The sequence below is a fragment of the Oryctolagus cuniculus genome, chromosome X (assembly GCF_964237555.1).
Source record: "Oryctolagus cuniculus chromosome X, mOryCun1.1, whole genome shotgun sequence".
NCBI classification, from domain to species: Eukaryota; Metazoa; Chordata; class Mammalia; order Lagomorpha; family Leporidae; genus Oryctolagus; species Oryctolagus cuniculus.
The window spans coordinates 123,638,488-123,649,704 of record NC_091453.1 but is presented as its reverse complement, the minus strand read 5'-3'; positions in this window follow the sequence as shown (position 1 = coordinate 123,649,704).

The window sequence follows — 11,217 nt, the reverse complement described above, 5'->3', positions numbered from 1 at the left end:
AGGGAAAGAGGATTAGTTGGTCTTGAAAGATGTCAGCAACTAAGCACAACAATGGATTCTGACTTTATTATACTGGTGGTATTCCACTGTAAATTCTGATGCTATTTTATTTCACACATTAATATCACCACCTAACATGTACATGTGAATTGTTCACTTTCTCACTACGAAGCACCCTTTACTGTAATTAAACATGTCCAATATTACACAATGGTTTTTTTATTTTAACATTTGCTACATTTTTATTCAGATAAAATTTACATAGATTAAAATACAAAGATCTTAAGTGTAGATTTAATGAATTTTGATAAATATCCATGTAAGCAACCCCAACTTAGAGTGTTTCTATCATATCACAATGTTTCCTTTTACACTTTCCAGGCAGTCCCCTTTCTACCGTCAGTCACTGTCTTCATTTTTCTCCCCATAAAGTACTTTTAACTCTTCTTGAATATCATATAGCTAGAATTATACAATATAACTCTCTTCTGTCTGTCTTATTAACATGATTAAAAAACAATTTATTGAGAATCATTTAAAATATATGAAGTTGTAAGAGCTTTGACTTAGTCTGTGCTGCTTTGAGAAATTACCATTTATTGAGCAGTTTAAACAAGAGAAATACAATTCTCACAGTTCTAGAGGCTGCAAAGGCTGAAATCAGGGTGCCAGCATAGTCGGGTTTGATGAGTACATCTTCCTGCTGTGTCCTCTTATGGTGGAGACCACGGAGAGACAATCAAGTCTCTTGAGTAGTTTAAAAGGCATTAATCATATTGATGAGGCCTCTATCCTTGTGACCTAATTACTTTGAAAGATCCGCACATTCTAATACAGACTCATTGGGAAGGATTTCAGCCTATGAATTTTAACAAGAAGTAAAATATTTGGCCTATGGTATGTTATGGTATGTTAAATGTGAAACTTCATATAGCCATTAGATAGCGTCTACCCTTAATCTTTTTCTATCACTGTTTTCTCACGTGTACTCATCAATATATCTTTTATGTTCTGATGCACATAATAATCTTTCCTCTATCATATATATCAGTATACTGTTTCTTAAATACTTTAGTATGCATACATATATTTTAAAATTTATTTTATTTATTTGAAAGACAGAATTACAAAGCGAGGTAGAGCCAGAGAAAGAAAGAGACAGAGAGAGAGAGACAGATCTTCCATCAGCTGGTTCACTTCCAAAATGACTGCAATGGCCAGAGCTGAGCTGATCTGAAGCCAGGAGCCAGGAGTTTCTTCCAGGTCTCCCACGTGGGTGCAGGGGCCCAAAGACTTGGCCATCTTCTACTGCTTTCACAGGCCATAGCAGAGAGCTGGATCAGAAGAGGAGCAACCGGGACTTGAACTGGTGCCCATATGGGATGCTGGCGCTGCAGGCCACAGCTTTAACCCATTGAACCTCAGCGCCGGCACCAGTATGCATATATTTAAGCATAGTTCAAAATACTTTTATGCAGGGATACATCAAAAAGTTGATGGAATTGAATTGAAAGTTCATTGTGGTAAGAAATTTTCTGATATTCATGTATTGTTTCTTCATAACATGCATTTTCTGTTAATTTTTGTTTTGTATTACCTCTATTCCTTTTTTTTACTTTTTATTTTAATTTTAATTAGTAACAAATTCAATGTGATTTGTATATACAAGACTAAGAACATAACAATATTCTCTACCCCACTCTGTCCCTTACACCTCATTATTTCTACCCTTTTTTCTTTTTAGTTTATGAGATAACATTTTAAATTCACATTACCGTAAAAAAACTTAATACTTCACTGAGTAAAAAGTTTAACAAGTATAAAGCAAAAAGACCCTAGTGTAGATGAAATATAGACAATGGCTATAGATAATAATTGAATAGAAAAAAAGAACCTTTCACTTTATACAGTTTTTTGTCATAGTCATCCACAATTTCTTTCAATAAAATACAATCAATGACAATGTAACATCTAAATATTTCTTGTGTAGTTATAACAATTAAGTTCATTTAGACTTTAAGCCATTTTCTCTTAACAGTTTACGCACAAGAATATTTTTATGCCAATTACAATGTAAATAATCCTACATTACGTTTTTGTACTCTGTTAGTTACCACAGATCAGGGAAAACATATGATATTTCTCTTTTTGGGACTGGCTCATTTCACTATGTCTGACTGTTTCCAGTTGTATTCATTTTGTTGCAAAAGACAGGATTTCATTCTGTTTTATGACTGAGTAATTACTCCATAGTATAAATGCATCATATTTACATTATCCAGTCATCGGTTGATAGGCATTGTGTTGAATCCATGTCTTAGCTCTTGTGAATTGAGATGCAATAAACATGGGGGTACAGATAACTCTTTCACATGCTGATTTCATTTTCTTTGGATAAATTCCCAGGAGTGGGATGGCTGGGTCATACGCTAGGTCTATATTCACATTTCTGAGGTATTTCTGTACTGTCTTCCATACAGCTGTACTAGCTTGCATTCCCACCAACATTGGGTTAGGGGACCATTCCCCAAATCCTCGCCAATGTTTATGGCTTGTTGATTTCTGTATGAGAGCCATTGTAACAGGCTCATGGGGTGAAACCTCATTGTGGCTTTGATTTGCATTTCCCTGATGACTAGTGACTCTGAGCCCTTTGTCATGTGTCTGTAGGTCTTTCGAATATTATCTTTTAAAAAAATTTTATTTAATTTTCTGGCACTGTGGCACAGTGGGTTAAAGCCCCAGCCTGCAGCACTGGTATCCTATATTGGTGCTGGATGCAGTCCCAGCTGCTTTCTTCCGATCCAGCTCTCTGCTATGGGCCTGGGAAAACAGTAGAAGATGGCCCATGTTCCTTGGGCCCCTGTACCTGCGTAGGTAACCTGGAAGAAGCTCCTGGATCCTGGCTTCAGATCAGCTCAGCTCTGGCCACTGGGGAGTGAACCAACAGAATGGAAGACCCCTCTCTCTCTGTAACTCTGGCTTTAAAATAAATAAACAAAAATCTTTAAAAAATTTATTTAAGTTATACAAGTTTCATGTATTTCATATATACTGATTTAGGAACACATAATTTCATATATACTGATTTAGGAATAATACATTTTACCCTGCCCATGCTCCAACCTTTCTTCCTTCTACCTCTCCCATTCCCACTGTTAATTTTTTACAAAGGTATAATTTTGGTTTAATTAATGATCATAAACTTAACCCTATATTAAGTAAAAGAGTTCAACAAAGTAAGAATGGGAAAGGAAGAGGGAGGAGGAAGAAAGGTGGCAGAATGGGTGGGAAGGATCACCATGTTCCCAGTTTTGTATATATTAATGCATGAAATTGTATTCCTTAAACAAAATAAAAAGTTTGTGGAACAAAAAAGAAAGCAAGCAACAAATATTTTTTAAAAAGTATATATAAGAAAAATAACTACTGCTTCTCAACAGAAGAGACAAGGGCTGTAAACAATCATCAAATCTCAAAATGCCCATTTCACTCCAGTACCTTACATTTTAGGCACTCTATTAGTTACCTTGGATCAAGGAAAACGTATTGTATCTGTCTTTTTTGGACTGACTTATTTCACAAGTATAAAGATTTCCAGCTGCATACATTTTTGCAAAAGATAGGATTTCATTTATTTTATGGTCAAATACATATATATATATATATATATATATACCATATATATAAATATATATATATATATATATATATATATACCATAATTTCCGCATCCCATCTTCAGTTGATGGACATCTGGATTAACTCCATATTGTAGCTATTGTGAATTGTGCTGCAATGAACATGGGGGGTATAGATAACTCTTTCAAATGCTGATTTCTTAGGTCTGGTTAAATTCCCAGGAGTGAGATGGCTGTATTATATAGTAGTTCTATTGCGGTGATCGCTCCCTCACCTCCTCTCTTCCAAGCTAAGCAATGCCCAGTGTTAGCACCAATGGGTTCAATGCTCATCTGCGCTGCTGTAGGGAGCACACAAATGATCTGAGCATCCTCAGCTTTAGTAAAGCTCCAGCTGCAGTGACCTGCCCCAGGCAACCAAGGAGCTCTGAGAGTGTGGAGCTGTACCCAGTGATTACCTAGAGACCCAGCTACACTCTGCACCCTCACATGTAGCAACTGAGTCCCTGTGGTCTCACCACATAAGGCTCCCACATCCACTAGGTGTAGAGATTTGGCTCTTGCCCTTCCAGCCTGTCTAGTCAACAGAGAGGCAGATGTTCCCTGAGCCAGCTCTGCCTAGGTGCCTTGAGCCTGTGGCATATTGGAGTCTGAGGATGCCTCAAAATCCTACGTGGGTGCCCAGGCACCTGTCGATCCTGCCAGCCAGGCTCCAAGTCAGTGGTGACTGTGGATTTTTCCCTCCACTAGAGTCTCTGGATCATACACATATACAAGAGCCACTGACTGAATGCTGCCCTCTCCCTGCCAATGCTGCCAGGCAACCAAGGAATGGCATCCCGTCTCAGCCAGTTGTGCACATGCACAAAGGCTTTCGCAGCTGCCACCTAAACCAAAATGGTGCCAGTCCTTTCTCAGCAAGGCAGCAGATGCCATTGTGGGGATGACTGGCTGAGACAAATATGCCCCTTTTACTTCCACTAAGTTTGCTGGTAACCACTAGTAACTGCTAGTCCCTATGGGTCCAGTCCAAACTGACACCATGCTCTCCCTCCAGGTATGTCACCACAGGTTGCTACAGACTGGTCACACCTGTCACCAAGCTGCCGCATGCTCTGGCTCTAGGCTGCTGCAGTCACGCATTGCGTCTGTTCTTGCTACATGCCCACACCTTCTACACTGGTCCACAGCATTCCTTTTCCTTTTGCAGAATTGGCAGTGTGGCTTTCTCTTTAATTCTCACCTGAGAGTGCACTTCTTACCCTTTTTTTTGTACTATTTATTCCTAGCCTGACTCAGTACATTCTTTCCCTAATATGCCATCTTGGAATCTCGTGAATATCATTTTTGAAATGATCTTTCTAATGTGTTGTTGGATTCGATTTGCTAGTATTTTGTTGAAGATTTTTGCATCTATGTTCATCAGGGAGAGTGCTCTGTAGTTCTCTATCTTTTGTATCTTTTTCTTGTTTAAGAATTAAGGTGATGCTGGCCTCATGGAAGAATTTTGGAATGATTTCCTCCCTTTCAACTGTTGCGTGAGAAGAATTGGAAATAGTTGTTGAAATGTCCTGTAGAATTCAGCAGTGAAGTCATCCAGTTCTGGGCTTTTCTTTTTTGGGAGGGTCTGATTCAATTTCTATCTTGTTTATTAACCTGTTTAGGTTTTTAATGTCTTCATGCTTCAATTTTGGTAGATTGTCTGTTCAGGGATCAGTTTGTTTCAGATTTTCCAGTTTGTTGATATATAGCTGTTTTGAAGACCCTTGTGTCCATATGTGGTGGAATGAGAAGGCCATGCCAAGGTGGCTGCTGGCAAGTGAGCGTCAGTTACTCAGGAATGGCTTTGAAACCCACCTGGCAACGGAGCCTGCCTGGCAACAGGCTGTGATTGGATGGCTTTGGAAACTGCCAAGCAACAGGCTGTGATTGGTTGGGGGCATAGACCGCCCCTTGACCGGATTGGCTGGTCTTGGTTATATAAGCTGTTGTACCAACTGAAATAAACAAGCCTGCGGGCTGCTTGCCTCAAGCCCGCTTTCACCCGACTCCCAGGGTCTGTGTGGTGACTTCGCACCTCTTGCCCCCACCACGCTCCTCCTCTCAGAAACGAATCCACTGCAACGTTGTTGAGAAATCAACTGCAACCTCCATAGATTTAAAAAACTTTTGCACCACAGTAAACTTGCTTAATTCAATTTCCTGTGAACTCTTGTTCACAGGAACTAGTAGCTCCTTTTTGTAATAAATTTTAAATAGAAAAATAGAAAAATATTGGAAGTACTATCTGATAAATTTTCACGAGTGAATATATCTGTATAGCCTATTGTAGAGGTAAAGAATATTACCATTATCCCAGAAAGTTTTCTCAGTTCCTTCTGTAGTTAATCCTTACTTCTACACTCTATTAGGTAATGAATATTCTCAAGTTTTTTTTTTAACTATAGATTAGCTTTTTCTAATAGAATTTCATATAAGTGAAACAATCATTGGCTTTTTATTCTGAAAGACTTCTGTCACTTAGATTAATGATTTTTCATATGCATGCATATTGCTGTGTATCAGTAGTTTGTTTCATGTTGCTTTGAAGCACTCCAGAGTTTGTGTATCTTTTTTTAATGAAAATAATGGCTGATTCATATTTGGTTCTGTTAATTAAGTGTCTATGAACATTCTTTCATAGGTATTTTGTAGAATATTTAGGAATTTTATTTCTGAGTCATATGTAGGTTTTTTGTGTTTATTTCTTTGTTTTTTTAGTTTTGAAGAAACTGTCAGATTGTTTTCCAAAGTGGCTCTTCTACACTATCCAACAATGTTTGGGAGGGATATGATAGTTGTTCAACATTCTTACCAATATTTAATACTGTTAACTTTTTGAAAGCCTTAGATATTCTGGAAGAAGTGTCCTGTTATCACACTGTGATTTCATGTTCTCTTTTTCTAATGACTAATGACATTGGGCATAATTTCATGCTTTCATTAGTTATTCATGTATCTTTTTTATGAAGTGTCAGTTCAAATATGCTTCCTATTATTGTTAGGTTGCTTTAAATTGAAATACTTGTATTTATACGAGGGTTCTTCATCAATTTCTGTTCACAATTGATCATAATGATAGGACTAAGAGCCAAAGCGATCACATAAACAAGACAGTGTCTGCAAATACTAGCTGATAGAATAAAAAAGGGAGAGAATGATCCAACATGGGAAGCGAGATATACAGCAGACCCATAGAATGGCAGATGTCCTAAACAGCACTCTGGCCTCAGAATCAGCCCTTAAGGCACGCGGATCTGGCTGAAAAGCCCATGAGAGTATATCAGGCATGGAAAGCCAAAACACTCTAGAAAAAAAAAACAAAAACAAAAACAAAACAAAACAAAACAAAAAAAAACACAAAACTCTACATGAAAGATCTCCGCGAGTGAGATCCCAGTGAAAAGAACAGGTCATTCAAGAAGGAGGTACCTTTCTCTGAAGGGAGGAGAGAACTTCCACTTTGACTATGACCTTGTCTAAATATGATCAGAGTTGTGAACTCAAAAGGCTTCTATAGCCTTGGCGACTCATGACAAGAGCCTAGGGTGATTACTGATGCCATAAACAAGATTGTCAATTTGTTAAGTCAACAACAGGAGTCACTGTGCACTTACTCCTCATGTAGGATCTCTGTCCTTAGTGTGCTGTACCTTGTGATTTAATGCTATAACTATTTCTCAAAGAGTATTTTTCTCTTTGTGTTTCTATGTGGGTGCAAACTGTTGAAATCTTTACTTAATATATTCTAAACTGATCTTCTGTATATAAAGAGAATTTTAAATGAATATTGATGTGAATGGAAGGGGAGAGGGAGAGGGAAAGGGGAGGGTTGCGGGTGGGAGGGAAGTTGGGGGGGGAAGCCATTGTAATCCATAAGCTGTACTTTGGAAATTTATATTCATTAAATAAAAGTTAAAAAAAATGTAAAAAAAATGAAATTAAAAGGCAAGTTTGTCTTGATTGAAAAAAATCTTGAAATCCTTGCATACAACCATTTTCAAAAAGTTCACAGAAATCCCAGATTATGAAAAAACTATGCATGGGCTTTAAACATTTTTTACACAGAAATATACTTATCTTTTAATTCAGTTTTCCATGAATTTTTGTGAAGATCTCTATATATTTGGTGAATTGTTTAGTCAAATATATGTTTATAACCTTACAAACATTTTGTCCCAGAGTAGGACCTACCTATTCACTTTCTTTTATTTATTTATTTATTTTTGAAACCAGAGTTACAGAGAGAGAGAGAGAGAGAGAGAGAGATCTTCCATCAGATGGTTTACTCTGAGATGGACACAAGAACACAAGACACAACAGCCAGCACTGGGCCAGGCCAATGCCAAAAGCTATGGACTTCTTCCAGGTCCCCCACATGGGTGGTAGGGCCCAAGCACTTTGGCTATCTTCCACTGTTTTTTCCAGGCCACCAATAGGGAGCTGGATCAGAAATGGAGCAGCCAAAACTTGAACTAGCATGCATACGGGATGCTGCCATCATACCTAGTGGCTTTACCTGCTACTCCACAATGTTGGCCGGCTCCCCTTATTCATTTTCTTAAGGTAATTTGATGAATATATGTGTAATTTCAATATTTTGACTAAATCTATCACTTATTTTATAGTTATTGCTTTCAGTGACTAGCTCAAGGAATAAAAGTATCTAAATGTTCTTCTAAATTGAATTATATTTTTAGTTTTACATTTTAGGTTATTTTCCATTGTCATTATTTATTATGTACATGATGAGAAAGAGGTGAGGTTCTTTTTTTCCCCTTTTGGTTGTTTAATTATTATAATTTAATTCATTGAAAATACTTTCTTCTATTGGAGTCCATAAGCTTAATTACTGAAAATGAGATAATTATCTTTGGCTTCCTATTCTGCTCTATTAATGTAGTTTTTATTCCTCAGGTCAGCATCTTATTGTATTGATTATTGTAGATTTGTGTTAAGTATTGTAGTAGAGTTGTGTAAGTGTGCCCATTTTGTTTCTTTTTTTGCAAGATCACTTTGGATATTATAGTCCTTTCCATATAGATTTTTTAATCAAATTGTCAAATTTATTGGAAAGTCCATGGATATTATGATTCAAATCATATTAATATGAAATTGAAGAAAGTCATCTTAATGATAGGATATAAATAATTAAAGATATACTATATATATATATATGTATTCAAAAGTTCCATATATGTGATTGTCTACATTTAAATGGAATTCATATAAAAGTGAAATTAAAATTCTAGTGCCTTAATTCACTAGCCATATAATTGCTTAGTGGTCAAACATGGCAGGAAATATTGTATTGGACAGCAGAAGATATCAAACATTTCCATCATTGTAGAAAGTTTTATTAAATTGTGCTGTTTAAATTCTGTTTTCTATCTTTTTCCACTCAATTTTTCTAGATTATGTAGATTTACTATTTGGAATAAATAATTGTTTGCTATTTTATGAGTTTTCATTTTGCCTGTTTTTTTTTTAAAGATTGATTTATTTATTTGAAAGACAGAGTTCCACAGAGAGAGGAAAGGCAGAGAGAGAGAGAAAGAGGTCTTCTACCCACTGGTTCACTCCCCAGTTGACCACAATAGCCAGAGTTGCACTGATCTGAAACCAGGGGCCAGTAGCTTCCTCTGGGTCTCCCATGTAGGTGCAGGGGCTCAAGGACTTGGGCCATCCTCCACTGCCTTCCCAGGCCACAGCAGAGAACTGGATCAGAAGAGGAGCTGCTGGGACTAGAACCAGTGCCCATATGGGATCCCAGGATTGCAGGTGGTGGCCTTACCTGCTATGCCACAGCAACGGCCCCTATTTTCCTTGTTTTATATTTTATTGTCCTGTGCTCTTACAATTGTTTTGTTTTCTATTTACTTTGGTCATCATTGATTTTGTTTTGTGTAGTTTCTCAAAGAGAATGCTTAGGTCAGTTACCCTAAACCTTTCTTCTTTTATAATATTGATCTTTCAAACAATAAATTATCATCTAAGTGTTGTTTTATATATATCCAACATTTTTAATTGAGTTTCTTTTAGAATACTTTTAGGTTTATAGATTGATAAAACAAACTTTCATAGGTGATATTTTGCTACTATTTATTTCAAAATATTTTCTGGTTTTTATTTTGCTAATGAAAGGCTTAGTGTGCTATGCATATGGATGTAAAGCTTTTCTTTCACTTTAGTATTTTACAAACTACTGGTGTTACATTCCATCAGTAGGTCATAAAGTAAATTTAGTTGCCTTTGGTCAGAATTTAAAAATTTAATATAATGCTCAATTGTAGAGTTCAATATATATAAGGAAATTAATTTCTGTTTGGTTACATTTTTTTGTTTCAATTGTATGTATATGTACATATAAGTTCATACTCACATGCCTGTGTGTGTATACTGGGACCTAATAAGCAAAGTATGGCATCCCATAGGTTGCAATGAAATGACTAAAAACCTTGCTATAGAAAATTGAATTTCATGTAAGGAAATGATTTTATGCTTGTATTTTAGATACAGCATTCTCACAGCAGTTTGTTCGACTGAGTGTGTGTGTGTGTGTATATATATATATATATATATGTAAACAAAGTACATGTGAATTAGAAACTTATTACAATTGTCCAGACAACAGATGGTTAGAGTCCAGCTAAAGCATTAGCTTAAGGTTCAGAAGAAAAAAAAGAAAACAGGAGAGATGTACCAGATAAAGTGACTTCTTAATTGATTGAAATTGGAGTAGAATAAGAGAACTAGGATGACTCACATATTTCTTCTTGGATGGTTGCATAATGCCATTATTCAGGTTAGAAAATTACAGAAAAAGGACACTTTCAAGGTGAAACACATTTGGTTTTTATTTGGTTAAGACTAAGGTTATTAATATTAACTTAGGGGTACCTATACATTTACCTATGATAATGAGAGATGTCTAGGCCAGAGGTATAGATTTGGATGCTCTCAAGTCACACGTTGTCGCTAAAATCTTGTGAGTAGAGGCAGTGGGTTAAAATCTTGTGAGCCTTGTAGCTCAGTGGGTTAAGCCACCATTTGCAATGCTGGCATCCAATATCAAAGTCCTGGTTCTAGTCCCCACTATTCTGTTTCTGGTCCAGCTTCCTGCTAATGCACCCGGGAAGGCAGCAGATCGTGGCCTGGGTACTTGGGCCCCTGACACCCATCTGAGAGACATGGATGGAGTTCCTGGCTCCTGGCTTTGAACTGGCCCAAACCTGGATGTTGTTGTCACTTGGGGAGTGAAACAGTAGATTGAAGATCTCTCTCTCTCTCTTCCTCTGTGCATGCATGTGTGTGTGTGTGTGTGTGTGTGTGTGTATCTCCATCTAACTCTCAGTTTCTGTAACTTTGGCTTTCCAATAAATAGGCAAATCCTAAAAAAAGCCTTATGAGTAGCTGGTATTGTCCAGAGTAAATATCATGACAATAGAGACCTTATGCTAAGTTCTTGGAATATCAATGTTTAGGATGTAAGAAACAGAAGACAGATCAAAATAAGGAACCTATATTGAACTATGAT